This window comes from Protopterus annectens, chromosome 3.part0 (genome assembly GCF_019279795.1).
Source record: "Protopterus annectens isolate FY-2018-M chromosome 3.part0, PAN1.0, whole genome shotgun sequence".
In the NCBI taxonomy this organism is placed as follows: Eukaryota; Metazoa; Chordata; order Ceratodontiformes; family Protopteridae; genus Protopterus; species Protopterus annectens.
Genome location: NC_056731.1, coordinates 636,754,588 through 636,776,963, shown reverse-complemented (window position 1 = coordinate 636,776,963; position 22,376 = coordinate 636,754,588). Strand labels below are relative to the sequence as shown.

At 37.7% G+C, this 22,376-nt stretch overlaps 1 protein-coding gene across 1 annotated transcript in view; it reads left to right on the top strand.

Annotated features, from left to right (window-relative positions):
- The window catches only part of AOAH (acyloxyacyl hydrolase), a 1,217,970-nt gene that overhangs the window by 1,020,451 nt on the left and 175,143 nt on the right, over positions 1 to 22,376 (top strand). The window lies entirely within an intron of this gene.

Here is a 22,376-nt window from a genome sequence, read left to right as displayed (position 1 = left end):
TGAAAGCTCATAATATCAAAAGCAAGCTAAAAAGCATAAAAACATCATTTTGCCTCCCTGCACCCCTATAACCTTTGCTAATTATATATACCAACTCCAAGATTGCACTGCAGTGGGGAAAGGGTGAAAACCCACTCCCTGCTCTACCACAGTCTCAGAAATGAGGTAGTGCCATTTATCAACTTGATGAGCATTCAAAATTTTGTAAAAAGTGTTCTGAAGGTCGACATTTTTGGCTTTTGATTATCTAATGGGGGCCCTTCCCTAGCACTGTTTAAGATTTTTTTTCCTACAGATGTCAATTTCAACTCTTATTAAATTTGAAGCTACACAGCTTTTTAATTTAAAAAATTGATTTGTAGCCCTGCCATTAAGTTTATTTGGATCAAGTTAACAGAATTAGCAGACCTAGGACACACTGTAAATGTGCTGAGTGATTCTTTCTTCCTGTATTGGGTGTTTCTCTTTTTAATTAGTAAAAATGTGCAAACATCCAACCCACTCCCTTTTCTTTTATGATTTCAGGAGTGAGTCTTATTATACCAACCATTTTGGGGAACAGGGTCTATATTAGAAGACTGAAGTTTTAAATATTCGAACACCATATGGGCGACATCATATGAGCAAATATTTAAAACCTCGCAAGTGTGAACGGAGATCACAGTAGGGAATTCTTCCCTTTACTTCAACGTAGTGCGATCTCTGAGTTGGTATATTTAAGTAGAGGGGGTGTGGGAGTGCAGGGGTGCCTGCCCCCCTGCTCAAAGTGATCAGGTAGTTTTTTTTTTTTATTTTTATGTTTTTTATTTTGCTTTCGAGGTTTTACAACTTCGCTCGTATGGTGTCGCCCATATGGTATTCAAAGTTGTGAAACTTCGATCTTATAATATAGACCCCGGGGAACACTAAAGCTGCTGAGGTCTCAAATCCTCAAAAACAACTGTCTCATAGCCAGAGACTTGAACTCCTTGTAGCTCATGTAAGCTGATAATTGTGCTCACAACTGTATATGAGTTAGCCATGGGGGGTGCAGGAGGAATATTTTAGATTAAGGGATCGAGAGGGGGATTTTAGGGCTAAGGAGATGGAAGGGAGTTTTAGGTTAACAATCATTTCCATAGGGTGAGAGAGGAGTGAGGACTCAGTCTGAGAACTGGGTGGTGGTTTTAAGATTAAAGTTCAGGTTCTGGTAGGGTTATATAGTTTTATAGGGTGGATGTTGGGAGGGTTATGTAGAAATGGGAGACTGGGGTAGTGGGAGTTTGAGCACTTGCATTTTTGAGCACGTGGCTATGAGCAGGTCAAGCTGCTAGCACAAGAATGCCTATAGTAGACTCACTATTTTTCATCTACTCCTTCTCCTAACATCTGTCAGTGGCTTATCTATTGGTACCAAGTCATAACTGTTGAAAGGCAGATAATCAAATGTAATGCTAGAAAAAGCTTTTGATTATCTTGGTATTTACTGGTTATTCATACATGACTGATCTTTTACAGTCATATTTCATCAGCAACTGTGATGTTTTGCATGAGATTTAAATGCCCTGAATACTGACTGGAGTTTTTGACAAGAGTGAATACTGGAGAAAGACCTAATGAAAACACACTTTGTGATTTCACTGTTAGCCAAAGTTACAGGCAAGCATTAAGAGTCCTAGAAGAGATAAAATCATACCTCTCAACTGCACAGATTTTTCTAGAATGTCTAAATTTTGGCCCAAATTTGGCCTCATATTTTTGGTTCAATTTTCATAAAATATTGGTTTTCTGGCACATTAGTGGTAAATCATTAAAGCTTGACATTTGAAAATAATGATAGGCACCAAGTTTCAGACTTCACATCCTTCAAAAAATTCATGCTAATACAAAACCTGTTATTCTGTCACCTTTCTAAGTTTGTAAGAGCAATGTTTAAAAATTGTCCCTATTTTTTGGCCTTTGCCCCACATTTATTTATGGCTTTGTCAAGATTTCTTGCTCTAAGAGATTGAGAAGTATGGATAAAATACTGTGGCTGTAACATAAGTAAGTTTTGATATCCAGGGTAGCATACGCAGTGTCTGTCCTGAGTTGGATAACTCTTCATTGGGGGGATAACATTAAGTATCACTCATCACTACAATCACCTGGACACCAACAAAAATAGCTAAAAACAAGAAAAAAAAACGAAGGTGACTGATTCAATTATAGAATGGAAGGGATTGGTATATCATTACATTCCCTTTATCTATATACGTCAGTTGGGAGTGTTTGTATAGAAGCTTTAAAGAGCTTAACAATTATTTATTCAACTGGCAGTGGATGTCATACTAAAAGTAATTAACCACCCTGGTGTACTAGATTTAGTCAGAAAATAATGAATAAGGGGAAAATAGAACTACTGGAGATGAAAACTTTTCCTTCAAATCCAACAGCAGCAGATATAAAAAGGTTAAGTTGATAATGAGAAGTTCAGCAGGGCAAACGCATGGCATGATTATTGCCTTTCTCTTTTTGTACAGAACAATAAGAAATCTTTATTTAAGCATGGTATAAAGTGCATTCAAAGGAAACCACAAATGGTATCCCACTTAGAGTCACGGACAGCCACATTTTGACCACCAATGCTTATGCTACAGTGTTTTGTGATACTGTTTTGGTATACATGGGAAGTCCACTAAATATCAGGTTTCAATGTCCTGTTTCAGTACAAATTTATGTTAAGTCATCTCCAATGACTCAAGAGGATTATCACTCAATAAAATTAGAACCAATGCAACTGTTGTCCCTGATGGCTTAATAAGCGTTTTCTAACTAAGATCAAGACCTGTTTGGTTCCCTCTGTAACCAGCCTCTTCCAACACAGTCTAACAGCTGAATTTGTTGAAAAATAGGCTATTATGGACCCTCTTCAAAAATGGGGGTTTGCTTGCTTAACAGATAATTACAGAACCATAGGTTTAACTTATCTTAGGCAAAGTTTTAGAGAGAGTGCCACAAAATAATGCCACCTTCATTCAGTCTAAAACTGGATATTAGCTTGCATGGCTTTTGTGGAGGCACGTCTTGCTTTATGAGCTTTATTTTCTCCTATGCCATCCTAAATGATTCTTTAGATAATAGCATGTCTTGCCAGCTAATTATATCCTGGCCTGTTTAAAGCTTTTGATACTGTGCTTCACCACACTACTGCAAACAGGTTATCAGGACTACACATAAACAGTTAATGATATTAGTTAGATTATAAACTGTTTAACAGGCACAACATGTAATGTTAGTGTTGGCAACAGTATGCCATCTACCAAGCCAGAAGAAAAAAAGATGTTTCCCAGGGAATAGTTTTAGGACTATTACTGTTGTTCTTTTATGTCTTCAATACCAACTGCAAGGCAAGTATGGCTAAGTAAATATGCTGATGGCACACCGTGTTAGCTGGTACCATCTCATCAGAGGGAAATCATCAAGTACAAAACCCTATCTGGAGGAGGTCATTCTGTGGGCTAATAAAAATGGAATTTCCTTTAGTACAATAAGTAGTGTGCTACACTTTGGGAAGAAAAACAAGAATTATCCATACTCAGTAAGCAACTAGACTGTTCCTTCTGTTGAATGAACTAAGAATCTCTGCATAATTATACACACTAACTGGGAATTTATACCTCATGTTAACATAACTAAACACTTCTACTTGTTAATAAGGCATATGCTATGTAGATTATAAAAAATGCACATAGTATATGTCTTTTTTTCAAGTAAAGCATATACTATATCCATTCTATGCAAGGCACTCAAATGTTTCTCTCTATCTCTTTGTGTTAAATCCTTGATCCAATCAACTTAGGATCTGGCAGATAGATATCTGTGGAGTGTTTCAAGTTAAGTAATATGGCAGCATGGATACAGCAGAGAACCATTACAGGAGAGTCTATAATACCTTTTGGAGCAGCAGACAATGAGCAGGATAACTAGTCAGATAAGGAACAGAAGCAGCAGGACCCTCTGAAAGATAGAGGTGGGCATAATACATTACAGCACTTAGCAGAAAGGTAGTGCCTGGTCTGCAACTATGGGCCATGATATAAACAATGTAGAATAAAATAATGCATGTTTTATCCAACCCAAGCTATGCAACACAGAGCATAGAATGGCCATGCTGTGCATCAGATATTACCAGGTTACGGAGAGGGCATGGCCCAAGCTTCATTATTTGCACAGTGAGAAGGGAGAGCAATGTTTTCATAAGGACCAGGGTCATGGAAGGTCGATGTGATAGCCACAAAGTCTGGTAGCAGGTTGTGTGGAGTCAGAGATCACAATTTCTGGGGGAGGGTGGAGCTGCTGTGCCATAAATGTTGACGCAATTCCTGTGGTCTTGAGGCTTGATGCAATCCAAATCAGGGACAAAAGTCACAAGAAACCAAACCAAAAGTCTAAATAAACCAAAGACCAATGTCTAAAAAAGAAAAAAAAATAAAAAACAACAACTTATTACGACATTAATGCATTGAGTCTGCATGCTAAAACACAACACACAGAAGTAGCACTCACCATCAGAGATCCAGATTTCTATATCACAAACTTCCTTTGTTTAGACCATGTTTTCACCTTTGTTTCTCTGTATCACTGTAAGTGCATCTGTTCTCACCTTGTTCACACTGTAGCTGCATCTGTTCTGCCAGTTGGGTGGTACAGTGGCCAAGACTGAGATGTTCTGATAGAGAGAACTATCAGAAAACTAAAAGTTGGATGGTGTAAAAAAGGTCTACTGTGATTTGTTCATCTCTCTGATGTTCTTGATTCTATGAAAAAAAAAAATGTTTGTGTTGCAGGCAGTAAAGTAATGTTGCAGCGGTGTTTATTTTAAGAAGTTGGTTTTTTTTGACATTCATTTGCAGCTCTTGCAAATCAGGGACAAGGTAGAACAATGGAAGCATGCATGTGTACTCTGATGGGGTGTCCAGTGTCAGAAATCATCAGATGTATGACACCCACAAACAGTATAGTGTCAGAAGTCACCAGATGTATGATACCCACAAACAGTATAGTGTCAGACGTCATCAGATGTATGACACCCACAAACAGTATTAACAGCCATGTGTAGGCATGGTTCTCCAGCTACCTACAAGGTATAGTCACATGGTAGAATTAAGACAGCAAGACCATGAAGCCTGTTGAGGTGTTCCAGGAGTCAATCCTCAGGAGCGTCAATGGCCACATATGTGGGACTAGTCATGGCCAAGTTTGGTGTCCTATGTAGTCAGAACTGACAGTGATACTGTTTCAGGAATGGTCTGTGTTATCCGGGCATGCCCAGCTTGTGACCTGCCACATTATATCTGGATCCTTCCCTGGCCATGGACAGCAGAATTTGCAGAGGAGACAACATTTACCATCTGCCATATGGATGCACCAGTGGATGTCATTTTAGCCACAAATGGCCAGGCCATCTGCTCTTTTTTCTTGTACTCAGTGTCACTGTGCTGGCACTGGATGCCATCTGGCAGGCCACGCAGGTGTTGCACACCATCCCGCAGGCCAGGCAGTTCCCTATACACCTCTATTGATCAAGAGGAGGGCTTAGAATTTGTAATGTTATATCTAAGTAAATATTGTAGAGAGTTAGAACAAGATTTGTCAATTATATGTTAATTACTTGAATTGGTGTTAAAAATATTTTTTTGTTGTGTTTAATAACATTTTCCAACAAAAAAGTAGAGTAGCAATGGGGGCTCAAGTAGCTCCAGTGTTTGTGAATTTAGTTTTATGCTAGTGAGAGCAAGACATTTTGAAAAAGATTCTACTTTTTAGTAATGTATGTTTTTTACAAAAGATACGTAGATGACTTGTTTTTTATTTGGGCAAGTGATACAGCATCTGTGCATGAATTTTTAGAACAGGTTAATAACAGTGTTACATGGTTAAATTTTGTTTTGAGTAACATGGGGATTTTAGTTCATTTTTAGATGTAGAAATTAATTTAAACATTCCTGAAAAAATGTTTTCCAATAACATTTTCAGGAAGAGTACATTTACCAACAATTACTTACATTACGACAGTTTTCATCCCCCTTACATGAAATTGAATGTATTTTGAAGCCAAATTATTAGATTAAGTTGCTTAATTAGTGATGATGGAGTTTTTCTAGAAGAAATGAACAAAGTTATAAAGTTGTTTCAAGAAAGAGGATACCCTTTAGAAAAACTAGATTTAATTTCTGGCAATGTAAGAAAACAAAAGTATGAAAAGTTCCCCCCAATTTTAAAAGCAGGCTTCTGTGCCAAAAGGACAGTAGAAAATAAGGAGTTCACTTGTTTTTTCCTATACCTTTAGGTGTGGAAGCAACAAAAATACGTCAAAATATTAGTAATAATTGGAAAATTTTATTAGGAAATCAAGAGCTTGCTAGGATTATAGGGGACAAGCCAAAGTTTATTTATAAAAAAACACAAAATTTGAAGCAATTTTTAGAAAGTTCTTCTAATATAAGGGTGCAGTCAGATCTGAATAAGAAAGAAGGAACCTTTCCGTGTAATGGTTGCTCACAATGTAGGTTTATTTTAACAATGAGTAGTTTTTACTTTGAGCACAATAACTACCTTTATATTGCTAAAGAAAGATTAACTTGTCAGACTGAGTGTTAGTTTATCTTGCAGTATGTTCTACATGCAAACATTTTTATGTAAGTAAAACTACACACTAGCAGATAGAATCAGAGAACACATTTTTGCAATAAGAAAGAAGGATAACAGTAACGCATTGGCTAGACATGCACAGATATATTTAGATTTTAAAAAGTTTCAATTTATGGTAGTGGAAAAAGTCAACAGGGAAAGGTTTGTAGACACTTCTAATACATATTTAGAGTTCTTGGAACTCAGGTGGCAGATTTTTTTAAGAGCAGACACTGTGCCCTGAATTAATGATAAAATTTCTATAAAGTGTTTTTTAAAGTTTAAAAATATTTAAAGACTTAATATAAATTATTTTAAAGAAGCAGTTTTGAATGATTTTTTAACTAATACAAATATTAATGAATGGAACAATGGATAGACTTGAGATTATGTATTTTATTTAAACACTTTAATGAGGATGGAATGTTATTGGTTAGCAAATTAATTAATTCATTTAGGGATTGTTATATAAGTGAGTTGTATTCTATTCTTGGTTATGGGTTTCTGATGAAGTACTGTGGAATAAAGAACAAAAGCGCTTAAACTATTATTTGTGCCCGAATACCATTTTGTTTTGTTTGTTTGTTTTTTGTCTCCTATAAGCATATTTTTTTCTTGCCTTTTCAAGGTCCAGCACTGTGCTAGGTAGGTTAATAGGTTCATAGGTAGTTACTAGGCATGAGGTTGTAGAGATCATTGAGAAGGCTAATCTAATTTCCCAATTGTCCCAGAGTACTGCCTAATTAAGTGGCTTGCTCAGAGTCAGACAGCAAGCAAATGAAGGCTGATGAAAACAAACACTGAACTACAGAAAGCATTGCATTTACAAATCATAGCCTTAATCCCATGAAGAAACTCCCAAACAGTTCATCCTATTTTGCATAAAACAGCAGAGGAGTGGATAGAGAATGTGGAAGGATGCCTCAGGAAGCAAGATTTACTCTGCTAGTGGCACGCTGCATATGGCATGTGGAAGGATGCCTCAGGAAGCAAGATTTACTCTGCTAGTGGCACGCTGCATATGGCATGTGTACTACTGCACTGTGCAGCTTTAAAAGTATGTGTAACATATGTGTGTACTAAGGAGTTATCTTTTTGTTTTCCCTTCCTGCTGAAGGTCTAGTTGTAGCAATGCCAAAACAGCACTGCCATTTTCCTCAGTCTACACTGGTCAATGTCTCTGGAGCTGGGATGCCAGCAGGTCTCAGGCCTGCTTCTCAGCACTGTGTTGAAGGTAACATGGAAAACTCACTGTTGACCTCTTTGACCGCTACTCTGGAGGTCAGCAGAGGGTTTTCCTTTGATAATGGCCTGGAGGGGTCTTCTGTGGTCACCTGATATCAGTTTCATATGCCATTTATGTCTGAAGTGTGCCTGCAACTGGATGTCTACCTCATGATGCAAAAAGTACTTCTTGCAATCTTACTCCTTCTGTCAGTACCACACCTGTCTGTGTCTACATTCTGCGTTGGTCTGTGTGCCATGACAATATTCCCTTCTCTCTCTCTCTCTCTGTTTTTCCCAAAAAACCTTTTCCAATACCTTCCCCAGCTACCCTCCTTCTCTTATTATATGAAAAAGGGAGCCCCTCCCACAAAAAATGTCCCCTTCTCCCTCCTTCCCCAGTTATTCCTTATGATTCCTTTCTGCTTGAGATTGCCTGTTTTCTTATAGTTCAATCTCCCTATTTCATCTCCATTTCATTTTATTTATTTATTTATTTATTTATGTATTGGCATTTGTTTACAGGGAGAGTCCAACAGAGCACAGGTGCCCTTTTTCAACAGAGGCCCAGGGAGAAAAGCTCCAGGGTAACATATTTAATGCAATCAGTATTTACAATAAATTCTGTAATGCAGTTTCACTGTATATATAGTATAGTACTCAGTATAATAAAATGTGTATTGATATTCACAAACATTAATATGCAGCATTGTACTGAGAATTTACAGACAGAAGGGTGGTATATAAGGTAAGGAGGAGTAATTTAAGAAATACATTAGAGTGAGATATTACAGGGGACAAGCAAGCTTAAGTGTTAATAGAGAAGTAGCGATGGAATGGTAATTTGTTTGCTCTTATTGGAAGTAGGTACAGTATTTAAGTACTATAATAAAGTGAAGTACTACAAGAGGATAAGCAGGTTAAATGATTTAGTTCATTAAAGGGAGGTCTAAGAAGGTGATGAAGGATGTTAGGAGAAGCAATGTCCCATATGAGAAGCAGGGACAAAGCCAGGAGGTAGACAGGAAGTCTTTTAGTAATGGTTTGAAATGACATAGGTGTGAAATAGACCTGACTGACATCTGAATTTTATTCTAAGTTCAGCCCTTTGTGGTTTGTAGATGGCAAGCAGTTGTTTAGCATTTGACCAAAGGAGACAGTTTGGTATATAGAATCAGCCAGGCAAATGGGGTATAGATGATTTTCTGGGTTAAGATGACCTGGGTATAAAATAGGTGGTGAAGAAGTTTGAGCCAGAAAGTGTTTTTAGTGCTAAACAGTGGTGGGTCTTGAAAGTTTCTTTTGCAAGCAAATCTGGCAGCTTTGTTGTAGCATTGTTCAAGTTTAGAACTAAGGGAGGCTTGTAGGTTGATTATGATAGGAGCACCGTATAGGAGAGAGGGTAAGAGGTACATGGTAGCTAGAGTTAACTTGGCAGAGTCCATAAGAAATGTCTTTATAAAAGATCCTCTAGTTTTTGGTGGGTTTCTTGATGCTGTCACAGATATGTAAATCAAATTTAAGGTTGTCATCGACTACCATTCCATGCTGTGTTAGATAACTTCAATCGTGGTATAATTTATGGAAGACATTTTAATTATTTTTTTTTCATGAAAATAGGATGTTGGAAAAAAGAGAAGTAATTTATTATTTTAGGGATTTAGTACATGTGATTACCTTGTAGCCAACTTTCAGGAGGGTTAAAGACTTCTTGAGAAATTCTCTGAAGATGTATGAGGTTATCTGAAGTACATATTAGGGTAGAATCATCAGCATATTGTATGAGGGAAGTTTATTGAGAGGATTTAAGTGGATTGTTAGTGAATATGTTGAAGAGTAGAGGACTGAGAATGGAGCCCTGTGACATGTCAGTATTGGCAGGAAGGAAGGTCGAAAAGGTGGGAGCCATTTAACAGACTGGTGTCTATTGGCTAAGTATTTGTTCAACCACAGAAGTGTGGACTGTGAAAGCCCTAGAGACAACAGCTGACAGAGGAGCTTTTGTGAGTGACTAAATCAAAAGCTTTCTAGAGAGATCAAGGAATACAGAGGAAACAGGTTTGCCTTTGTCTCTGGCTTTTTTAATAGTATCTGTCAAGGTTAATAAGGATGTGGTAGTGCTCTGGGAGGGTCTAAAACCATGCTTTGTGCGGGTCAGGAGCTTTTCCTAAAGGATGTGTTTAAGTAGTTGTTTGTGAATGTATTTCTCCACAAGTTTTGATGAAAGGGATAATATGGCAATAGGTCGGAAACTGGTTAAATCAGGTGAGATTCCTCCTTTATGAATGGGAATGATGAAGAATTTTTCCATGGAGAAGGAATGCATGATTCTTCAATAGAGCTATTCATTAGGACAGACACGTAATAGACTATGTAACTGGCAGCTAGCTTGAAGTATTCTGCTGGGATATTATCTTCTGAAGGAGAACAGGGTTTCAGCTTAAGAAGTAGCAATTTGATGTAAGAGGTCTCAATGGGTTTTCAGATGAAACAGGGTGTTTGCTGTCTGAGGAGAGGGCATATCAGGATTGTTAGCTGCAAAATCTTTAATCGTCTTTTGGCTTTTCCCTGTTAGGGGTCGCCACAGCGGAACTCCAGTCCGCTAATGATTGGCAGTAGATTTTTACGTGCTGAGTTGCCAGCTCTGATGCACAACCTTCAATGAAGGTACGCCCATTCACGCATGTCTCCACACAGAAGACACTCTAGCTGAGAATCGAACAGGACAACATCTTACTGTGAGGCGACAACACTACTGCAGCACCTGGAAAATCTTTAATAAGGGCTTTAACTCTTTCTATAACATGTATGTTAAAATGAGCAGAATTTTTTAGGCTTGGAACACTGATTTAGTAAGGGGTTACTGTAGTAGATTTTCTTCTCTGTGTAGTACAGTTATGCATTTCCTTGAAGTGTTGTAGGTTTTGGTGAGATCTCTATTTTAACCATTCTTTCCAAGCCCTATCTCCTTACATGCATTAGGTGCTTGCTATGAGTGGATAACCAAGGAGTATGGTTATTATTTACTTGTTTTTGTCTAGCTGAAGCCAGACTAGAGAGGGTTTTTAGGAAATGTGTGCTAAATTTGTGTACAGCTTCATCGAGTGGAATATTTTTCAGGATAGACCAGTTAACAGCGCTTAGGATTCTATTAAATGTATCAGGATTAAGTGTTGTTTGACATGATGAGTACACAGTCTGTTTGCATATATAGGGAGTTGATCACTGAAAGAATCAGAGAGGGTGCCACTGGATACATACTTAGTAGAATCAGACACCAATATCCAGTTGAGAACTGAGTCAGAGTTTTTGGAATAGTTATAATGTGTGGGGGAGGAAATCAGTAATAGCCAAAAAGGTTGAGATTAGTTGATGGGTATTTTGAGAAGATAATCTGGCAATTGAAATTAACATCACCTAGGAGTATCTTTTCATTAGAAATTGTATGTGGGATCCAGTTTAGGATGTTTTCCAGGGTCGTAGCATTATTCCCTGGAGGAATATAGCATACTATAATATATGGCTGTTTATGGTTATTTAGTTTAAGGTGGGAGATGAGGAGTTTGGTGTTCTGGAATTTGGGAACAGGTTTATTGTAGGGTAGGATTTCAAGATAGTCAGGGTATATTAAAGCTACTCCACCACCTTTTTTTTAGTTCTATCAGCCTTGAAGATATTATAACCACGGAGTGAAATTTCACAGTCATGTATATGGAGGTTTAGCCTTGTCCCAGTTATGGCAAGTCTATTTGGTTCAGTGTGGGAGATCCAGGCATGAAGATCTGCAATTTTTATTACAGATGCTACACTTTAGCGCATTTCACTGTACCACAAAAAATGTGTAACAAAATGAAGTGTACAGTATCTTTTAAATTAGTTGATTGATGATAGTTTCACTTTGCTGCTGTCTTTTTGGCAGCACTAAGTAGGTTTATTTATTTATGGTTTGTTAACTGGGTAGGTGGACTGGCCCAAGGACCATTTCCAGACACAGCCTAGGCCACAAGGCCAAGACAATGCATTAACAATAGATATTACAAGTGAAATATTAATGTTACTGTGAATTTTATGTAACATTAAATATAGTCATTAATAACAAAAGGAATATGAAATACATAAACATTTGCATAACAATTAATACAACTACAATAAGTAAACAAGCACAACATTTTTAAGCTGGTGCACAGAAGAAACATAAGAGTTAGACTAATATAGAAGTATATATCTATAATGTGCCCCAAAAAGGGGCACATTGGTTGTTAAAGTGACATGAGTTACAGTTTTTGCTAGAAGAAGGCAAAGTTAACAGCTGTAGAAAATATGGCATAGAATGCCTATCCAAGTTACCTGTCCTGAAAGTAAATAAAGACATAAAAATTAATGCTGCTCAATATGCACTTGTTAATTTACCAACAGTTCTGACCATTGATATTGTAGAAAAGTTTAGAATTATACCTATTATGTTGTGATGTGCATCATCAAACTACTCCCTTCCATTGGGAAATTAGCAGAAAAATAAATTGTAGTAACGCCTAACATTACAAGTGTAAGATAAACTGTAGTAACGTCTAACATTACAAGTGTAAGATAAACTGTAGTAACGTCTAACATTACAAGTGTAAGATGGTCTATTATCTGGATCCTTAGGGAAGTAAATATTCTGGGAAGAAATAGCCAGGGAATTGTTATGGCTAGGCTTGTATAGGCCCTAGGGCCGATCGCCTAATACAAACCTATGAACCTTAGTCTGTGTATGTAAAACAACTGCATTTTTTTTTCCTTAAACAGCTGGGCTCAGAGGAATTTCTTTGTTAAAGGTAAATTATTTTACCCTATGTTTCTGGGATTTCATTCCACACCACAGATGCTATTTTGGATAAAGCCTTTTCATATATGCTAAGTATGACTGAATGGTGGTCTTTGCAGATGAATGCCGTCACTCTGTTAGAAAGTGAAAGCTCAGCTTCTGAACTGGAGGTTTATTTACGAGTAGGGGACAACATCTGTGATGCAAAAATCTGAAGGTAAATGTGTTCAGTAGAGAGTTGCTCTTGGTGTTACAGAGGCCATTTATTTACATTGTTGTCTGTAACTGACAAGTTTGATGAATCAAAATATTTTGTTCTCAGTGGATTGAATGAGAGCAGTACTTTGAGCAGACAGAAGTGTAATTACATGGAAACAGCAATCCACTCTGGGGACAAGCACATTGATGGCTATAAATTGCTTGGCTTAAACACATTAGATTAATTTATCTGATATTTTCAGGTGAGTTAGCACTTTGTTAACTATAGCTTTAGTGCATATGAAAGGAAAGGTTTTGAATGCTTAAGGTAAAACTTGGATATCTCTGCTGTTAAGTATTGGGAAGAGGTGATCCACTGGGATCAGTAATAGAGGGTTTGCTAAGATCTGCTAAAATTGTTAGTCTTTGTGATGTGCCACATATCATCACTGTGGTTGTCTTAGTATTTATAGTCAGTTTGCTATTGTTAAGCCAGTTCCATGTAGCTTTAAAGTCTTACTGGAATTCCTTGTAAAGTGATGACATGATTATTGGACCTGGTCAACACAATATCATTTCTATATAAGAAAGTTTTTCTGTGGAAGATCCCAGGGAAGTTTATTTATGAAAAGTGAGACTATCAAGGAGCCAAGGACTGACCAATGTTCCACCCTACACTTTTTACTTCCAGTATCGGAGGCTTTATTTTATTCCACCACTCCAAAAGTTCTATTGACAAGATAGATTTAGAACCCTTGCATAATCTCAGAAGAAAAGCTAGTATATGAGAATCTGTGTAATAGAGTTACAGAATCTGCAGTTTCAAAGGCTTATTTATGGTCTAGGAAGTTGACATTAGTGATTTTACTTCACTCAAACCCTTGCAGTGTGCTGAAAGTAGGTCTAAAGCCATGCTACCTATCTGTCAGGATGTCATATTTTATAATGTATTCAGTGATCTGGTTATATATAATTATCTCCAGTATTTTGGAGATGGGACAGAAATTAGCATTTGGACCTTAGTCATTAGTTGAGGTAGGGTATGGGGCACTTGGCAAATGGAATAACTAATCTGTGTTTGAAGCTAAGAGGAATTTAGTTTTTAAGTATGAGGTTGAAACTAATAGTTAAGAGTTTGCTAAGGGTATGATTGTTTTTTTTTTTGGGGGGTGGGTGTACCATGCAAAAATCAGGGTTATAATCTATATTAAGATTGTCAAGTGGCTTTGGACCTGAAATTTGTGTATACCTTTGAAATTGAAGGGGGATAGTTGGAGTGTTATGAAAGGGAGACAGAGGCCGATAAGAAGTAGGATCGACAAAAGCATGGTAAGTGGAGAGAAGAGGATTGCTCATATTTTCCTTTAGCTGTATAATTTTGTCTTCCATTAGAATGTTTTTGAGTCCTGTTTTAGGGAATATTTTATGTGTGCCAAAGTTTTTGACTACCTTCTGGAATTGTTTCTGAGTGGTCTGCAGCAAATGGGCATGCACAGCTTTGGCAAATTTCATAGTCTTATACTTTTACCCCCTATTTAGCTGACAATACATCAAGGCAGCTAAACTTCCTCATGTATTGCAAAGCACTGGTTGGATCACCACCAATACCTGCAGTTTGTTATGTGTTCTGAAAATGAATGCTAAGATTTACTTTGCAAACTTCACTTTTACCGTGAATTTCTTGACGTTTGTTTGGCAAACACATAGCTAACAATTTATGATAAGTAACCCATTCATAATCCCGTATGTTATAACTAGGGTATTTCAACATATTTAACACTTTTTTGAAGGTTTTATAGTCATACAATGAGAAGGATCAGTGTGCTTTCTATGATATTCCATATTACACCATGGCAAGCAAAAATTGGACAATCAGCAGTTATGTCAATGTGTTAGCAAATTTTGAATAAGCCAAAGGAAAAAGATCCAAATGTGTAAATCAAGAGGTTGATAACTTCCACAGTAGAAGAAGAAAATCCAAACAGCTTCATTTACCAGAATAGAAATCAACAGGGGACCCTCTAGACATGTGGAAAAGTACATTCAAGCAATTCTTGCAGCAAGGTATCTTTCATAAGATTTAGATTTGCTGATCGATTTATATTTAGTATTTGCTTCAGCCATGAAAAGCATGTACTTTTGTTTTATTGATGACTCTGGAGCGTTTGATAGTGTGGACCATAACAACTTCTGCCAAGTTCTTGAAGAATCAGGCATACCATATCACAATATTGGCCTCCTGAGGACTATGTAGGCCAAGAAACAAAAGTTAGAACCAAATATGAAATAACAGATTGTTTCATGATAAGGAAAAGGATGTAACAAAGCTGTATATTGTCACCCTATTTTTAACTTGTATGCCACATATACCATGCAAAATGCAGAATTAGATGAATCAGATGATGGATTGACACTGGTAGAAGAAATTGCAACACTTAAATATCCAGACGATACTTCTCTGACGGCTGAAAGGAGGAGCTGAAATAGCATATTGATTAAGTTGAAAAGGTTTGCTGCTCAGCATTAAAAAACTAAGATTATGTCATTTAACTCATCAGTTTTCTGCAAATAATTAAGGAAGAAGAGTAAGTGACAGGTTTTATTTTCCTGGACTCTAAGATCTCTGCAGATAGTGAATGTAGCCCTGAAATCAAAAGTTGTTTGCTACATGACAGGAATATAATGGTAGATTTATATAAGACATTGACGAGCAAAGACATCACATTTATAGCAAAGGCCATTATAATCAAACCAGTGGTTTCCCTGTAATAACTTATTTATTTAACTTATGTTCTTTCCATCTTCCAAAGCAGAAGCACCTACTCCCCCAATTTCTGCATCAGATAATACAATATCTCCCCCGTCTCACAAACCAAATTACTAGGGGTCATTATCGACAATAATATGAAATTTGACAAACACATAGCTCATACAATAACCAAAATCAGCAAAGAACTAGGTACTCTCTACAGATGTAAAAACTTCCTAACCAGTAACAGTAGTTACCCTAGCTCGTACCTATCTTCTCTCTACCTTACTGTATGCTTCTCCTGTCCTAATTAATTTAAACAAGAGCGATTTAAACAAGCTATCAGTATGCTACAACAAAATAGTAAAATTTGCCACAAACTCTTTTTACCACACCCCACCACTGTCAGGCCCTAAAACAGCTTTCCTCGCTGGAACTCCCTAACACCTTAGCTCTAAACCAACTTCTTGTAACTCATCAAATACTGTACCAACCTGACAAAACTCCAGCCTTACAAGACCTGATCACCCTCTACTCCAATAACCGCGAACTTAGATCCACTAACAAGGCACTAATCGCAATCTCCAAAAGTCATTATAGCTCTCGTGACTCCCTGTATTCTAGCAACATTGCCAAGACTTGGAACTCCCTACCACTACAAATTAGATTACAACCTAAAAAAAGTCTTCAAAAAACAGCTTATTTCCCACCTAAACAACTCCTGGACATGCAACTGCCTAGCACCTGGCTGACATATTCTAACTCCTTTTCCCTACCCACAATCCAACCTCCTCTTTAAAACTCCCAGAGATGTACTATGTATTATCACAAGTTACTTACCAACTCACTGCCACCTACTACCATCTGTCCCATCTATACCCACTAACTCTCCCATAGACTAAGTTGAAAAGCTTTCCCTTAAAATGTCAATGCACCTCATATGAACTTGTCAATATTCTCTTTCTTTTTTTAGTTTTCCTTTCATGTCTTATCTTCAGTACATCTTCAAGATTATCTCTACTAAACATACTATATGAATAAGCATCATATGTTACTACCTGCTATACATTTAACTGTATGTCTAAATCTCTATGCTTATGTAAATATCTTATGCAATCATATGTTATTATTTGCTATATTTTTATAAGTGAATGTGTAAACCACAATGCTCATGTAAATGTCTTATGTATAGTATGTTAGCAATTGTTCTGGAGCTTTACTCCCTGGGCTTCCGCTGAAAATGGACAGCTCTGTCCAGTCGGTCCTCCCCAGTAAACAAATGTAAAATACATAACTAAAATAAATAAATAAATAAATTTATTTTTTGATTAATTGATGTATTGACATTTCATTACCGGAGGTCTTACTGGGTAGGAGCCCATTTTCAGTGGAGACTCGGGGTGAAAAGCTCCAAAGTTTTACAAAACATTTTAAGAACAATAATGTTACAATCTCTAAAAATAATACAAAAAAAACATTAAGTAAGGTCATGTGCTGAAAATTAATGTTTTTAAACTGTGGTAGTAGAGAAAACTTTTGAGAATTCCAAAGACTGCAAGACTAAATCAGTCAATACCTAAGGACATAAATCCAGACTGTTCATTGGAAGGACTGACAATACAAGTATCATTGGAAGGACTGACAATAAAAGTAAAACTTAAATACTTTGGGAAAATAATTGATTTCTCCCAAGAAAGCTGGTTTGGGCAGTACTGTGGTGGTCTAAATTCCCAGAAACATTAATAGAATTAGTGCAGGCTATGTAGAAAGACCCAACGACTCAGGTACGAACAGTGTTTGGTCTCACAGAAGGGTTCCCAGTGGGAGTGGGTGTGCACCAGGATTCAGCTCTGAGCCCACTGCTTTTCATACTTGTGATGGACTACATTAGCAAACAGATTGGAGGGGATGGATCAACAAAGTTGCTATATGCAGATGATGTGGTATTAAAGGCAGACTCTGAACAAGAACTTCAGTAAAGAATAAGAAAATGGAATGCAAAACTGAAGGCACATGGGATGAAATTAAGTACAGATAAGACAATGGTAATAGCAACAAATTGAGGAAATCAGAAGAAGCTGAAAACTGAGATAGAAGGGAAGATAGTGGAAGAGGTAAATAGCTTCAAGTATCTGGGATGGGTGGCTGAGGCGAAGGGAAGTCTGAATGAAGCTAGAATCAGAGGGGCTGCAGCCAACTGGCAGAGCATGTCAGGTATAGTGTATGACAGAAGAATGCTAAAGAAGCTGAAAAGTAAGGTGTACAAAACAGAGGTGTGACCAGTACTACTGTATGGTACAGAACCTAGTCAGTAAAGGCAGAGCAAATGAGAAAGCTAGAGGTGATCGAAATGAAGTGCCTGAGAAGGGAGGAAGAATGCACACAGTGGGACAGACAAAGAAATGAGGACATAAGAGGAGAAAACAAAGTTGCTCCAATTGCAGAAAAGATCAAAGAGAACAAATTACTGTAGTTTGGGCACATGTGCAGAAAAGCAGAAGACAATCTGGTGAATAAGATTTGGGATAAACAGGAAGAAAATGAGAGGAAATGAAAGTGTCCAGCAAAGTGGTGGCTGGATTGTGTGAGAGGAGATCCATGGCAATCAAGCATGAGCACTGAATAAGGCAGGAGTGTGGCACTGAATGGAGAGAGACAGTGACAGTTAACACAACACCCCAACCCCATGTAGAAAATGGGAAGAAGGGAGTCGATGATGATAATAATTGATAGGTCAGTACTAAGCTAACTGCCCTTGCAAGCCATTGTAAGCCTAGCCAATTATCCCTTGTGAGACTCAAACCCTGCACCTTGTGTTTGTAAAGCAAACACCTTAACCATTAGGCCACCCTCTCAACCCTGCAAAGGCAGGATTCACTGAAGGAGGCCCTCAGTGATCCTCGGAAAAATTGAAGGCAATAGAAGAATAGAGTGCAAAGGCTAAGATGGATAGTATTACTGAAGCAAATAATATGAATTTAAAAAAAGCTTAAAAAGCAGTGATGGGCAGATAGTCCCATTGTGTTAAAGCCTATGAGTTCAAAAGAATAAACAACTAAATAACAGCAACAACAACAAAATTTAGTAGATAGTAAACCAGTTAAGAACGCTTAGGGTATACCTGTTTCCTAATGCCATTTCATTGAGATATGTCAAAAATCAACCCTAACAATCTATTTACAAATATTTTTAGAGCTTGCAGGGCCGTAATAGACCAAGATGCTAAAATATGTAAAGACAGCTACAGGTATGTGGATGGTAACAGCCAGCAGTGAAGGGTTGTCTCTGGAAGGGTAACTGGCCTTAGCCGAGCTTGCCAAATTATCTGCAGGAATCACAGATACCAAGTCTGTAATTATTTAATTTCAAAGGAAAGGGTCCCATTAATTATGAATTGAAGACTACATTCATAGAATCAATGCCTCATATTTCAGTGTTTGAAGAGGCTGCTTCTCATGCTGATGTCTGAGTGCAGAAAGCAAAGGAATTAATTTAATTTTAACTGAGGCAGAACACAAGCCAGAAGCTCATTAATCACGAAAATGGGGCACACCAACAGTACCCATATTTTAACTTACCCGAAAACATATAGGGTCCTTCCATTAGCCATTTCCTACCTAAATGGCTTCTTGAAGTTACTTACTGGAACTTACTAAGTGTACTACCAATCAGTTAACATAGCTGGCTCAGTGGAAGAATTCTGCCTTACTGTTCCAGAGTGCAGTGTTCAGTTCTGACTTCAGGTCACTGTTTGTGTGGAGTGCCTCATATCTGAGTTGAGTTTCTGCAGATACTTTACTCACCCTTCACAAAAACATGCTGGTTAATTGATTACTATAAACTGTCCCTTGTGGCCTGGATCATGGTTGAAAAGGGTCTGAGGACCAGTTTACTGGCCTAGTTAATAATAAAAAATGCACATTTTCTTGTAAAGTCTAAATCAGCCACAAATACAGCTAAACTGAGATTTGTTTTTCAACTTTGAAAATTCCAAGACAAGCAGAGGGTTTTAAAGGCAGCTTGGACAGGTCCTGTAGTGAAATACTAGGGCTAATGGAGTACCACAGAGTATTTCTTCCTCTACTCAAGATTCACATGCAAGCTAATAATTGTGTTTTGTGTAACCTGCCATGGCAAAGATCAATGTAAATAGTTCTTCATATACTTTGATGAACCCTTTGCTGCCGCTGTTACGTGATAAGTTCAGTGCAATTTCAGAACAGAGATATTCCAAGAGATGGCACCTACCAACTTATGAGATAGATTTACAGGTTGGTCTACTGAGAGCAGAACAGGCAGCTATAGTTGAAATCTGCATTTGATTACAGCTTATGCAGTGTGTCTGGAAAGTAACATACTGGATGAGCACTCCCTTGATATTCTTCGTGATTTTTACTGATAATCAGAAAAGTTTCGCTGCTGATTCTTTGCATGCAGTGAATGGGCCCTTTTGTCCTGCATAGTTCTACAACTGTTGTGCTTGTTAAAACTTTTACTTTTGAGTGCATGCCATACATTCTCATATGGTGGGTAGTGCATGCGTGGTCCTGCCTGCAGCATGTCAGCTTTCTTTTCACTATATTCTTAATGTGTAATTGGTTCTTATTGTTACACGCATACTGTCAGGTACAGTCTTTAGCATATGTTAGATGTTATGGAATGCATTTCTCCTGAATGAATTGGTGATATTAATGTTTGTATGCATGATTTTCCTGTTTCCTGGAACACAGAAGTCATACGTTTCTGTAGTGCCATAATATAATTATAATATGCATGGCTAATCAGTTGGTTTTGTGAACATTGATTCTAGGAGATGGTCACTGTTGATGTGATACCCTGACCTTGTGTATAAAATGGGAATAATGAGGTTGATGCTGATACTGTAAAATCCTTCATAGCTGGAAGGAGTGTAGAAATGCCCAAGTAAAACATGCAGTGATAGAAAGGGTAGAACACCATTATATGATCTGGGTATCCAGTGGCAAATGTACATGGCAGTGGGTAGCTCAGGGTCTGCCACCTGTTGCCTCTTTGCTATTTTGTTGTGGGGAGGATGCCTTACACCTAGTTAATAGGGTTTTGGAGGTTTACTGGTTTGCATTTGGAGTTATCTGCCTTATATTCTATCCAAAATACCTGAGAGGTCACTATGACTTCCAGAAGTAAGCAATATTATGTTTTACTGTCTATTTGCAGTAGAAACCTATCTGCATCTTATTGCATGTTAGTTCAGCTACATATTGTAGGTTACTGGAGGATATGGCTTGGTCCTTATAACTTAGAATAGTGTTGACATCCATATGACCCCCCCCACACACACACACACACACACACACACACACACACACACACACACACACACACACACACACACAAACACACTATATTGAAAAAAACAGTACTATTAGGAGGTGGCATAATATGCAAATGTATTAACAAGGTGCATACATGTTGATATTTTCTTACTAATAACAAAAGTGTTAGCATCTCCACTGAACTTTGGGATCTTTCCTTGTAGGCAGAGGACAATACGTGACACTGACGTTGAAATGAATATTACACAATACCAATTATGTTTCACTTGAATTTGCATGTACAGTGTCATCTAACTGAGACAGAGTTTCATTATGTTTATTTTAATGTATCTTTGCAAACTTTCCATCAACATACTGCAAGATCAGTGAATGAAGTATCTATTCAGGTACTATAGTTGTCATGCAGATGCACAAGCAGATTTAATGAGAATAGGTGGCAGGAGGAGTAGTATGTATTTGATCTCAATGGATGAAATGGCAGGACACAATACTGTGGAGAAGGATGTTTGTTACTGCTGTATCAATGAGTTTCTCTTAAATCAAGGAGGCAGAAGGTTCATGTGGATTTCCATTTAGTTTGATAAGGCAATAAGACTTAGCCGGGTTATGGGAATTGGAGTTATTCTTAGGTGTTATTTGGAGACTGATATTTCCATACTTAATTTCCTGATTCTTTCAGCTGAGTCCTTTAACTATGTTAGACAGTCTCCCCTTGAAGCATTATTGGTATGTGTTTGTGGTATCCACAGTTAAGTGATAGGAGGCACTCACACAGAGAAGAAAGACCCACTTGCTGGGTTATAGATGGAGGGTTCAGTGATCTGGGCTAATACAGGAGGGGGGTGGATGTCAGCACCAAAGGTGCATCTCCAGAAAACATATCTAAGCCAGACTAAATCTAAGGAACTGAGTAGGTAGGGTTAACATGTGACAGTCTCTTGAGCTAATGTAAAGAATGCTCAAATGAGGGGAGATTCTAACCTATTATGGCAGGAATAGAGGGGCATTCACAATATTATATATTTTGCATTATGTCAAAGGTATTGAGGCTGACTTTCCAAGATGACTGCACACTGATCAACAGCTCAATATCACCTTTCTCAGTGTGAAAAAAGAAACTGATAGATAAGGGCCAGTAATTCTGCCTGTTTCAGTAACATTCCATTACTGGCTAGTATGTGCATTGCCTGAATGCCAGCAAAGAAGAAACATAGAGAGCCTGAAAGAAAATGAACTAGAAAAATTGAAGAAAAAACACCGACTGAGAGAAATCCTGCAGCTTTTTATCAAAAAGCAGTTCGAGTTCCAGCTTTGGAACAAGAAATACATCCATCCACAACCCTTTCCCATTTTTGCACATGGGCTCAGGATGTCACTTCAACAGTGACAATCATCTAGAGCCAAGATTTATACTCCCAGATGGCTAGCTCTG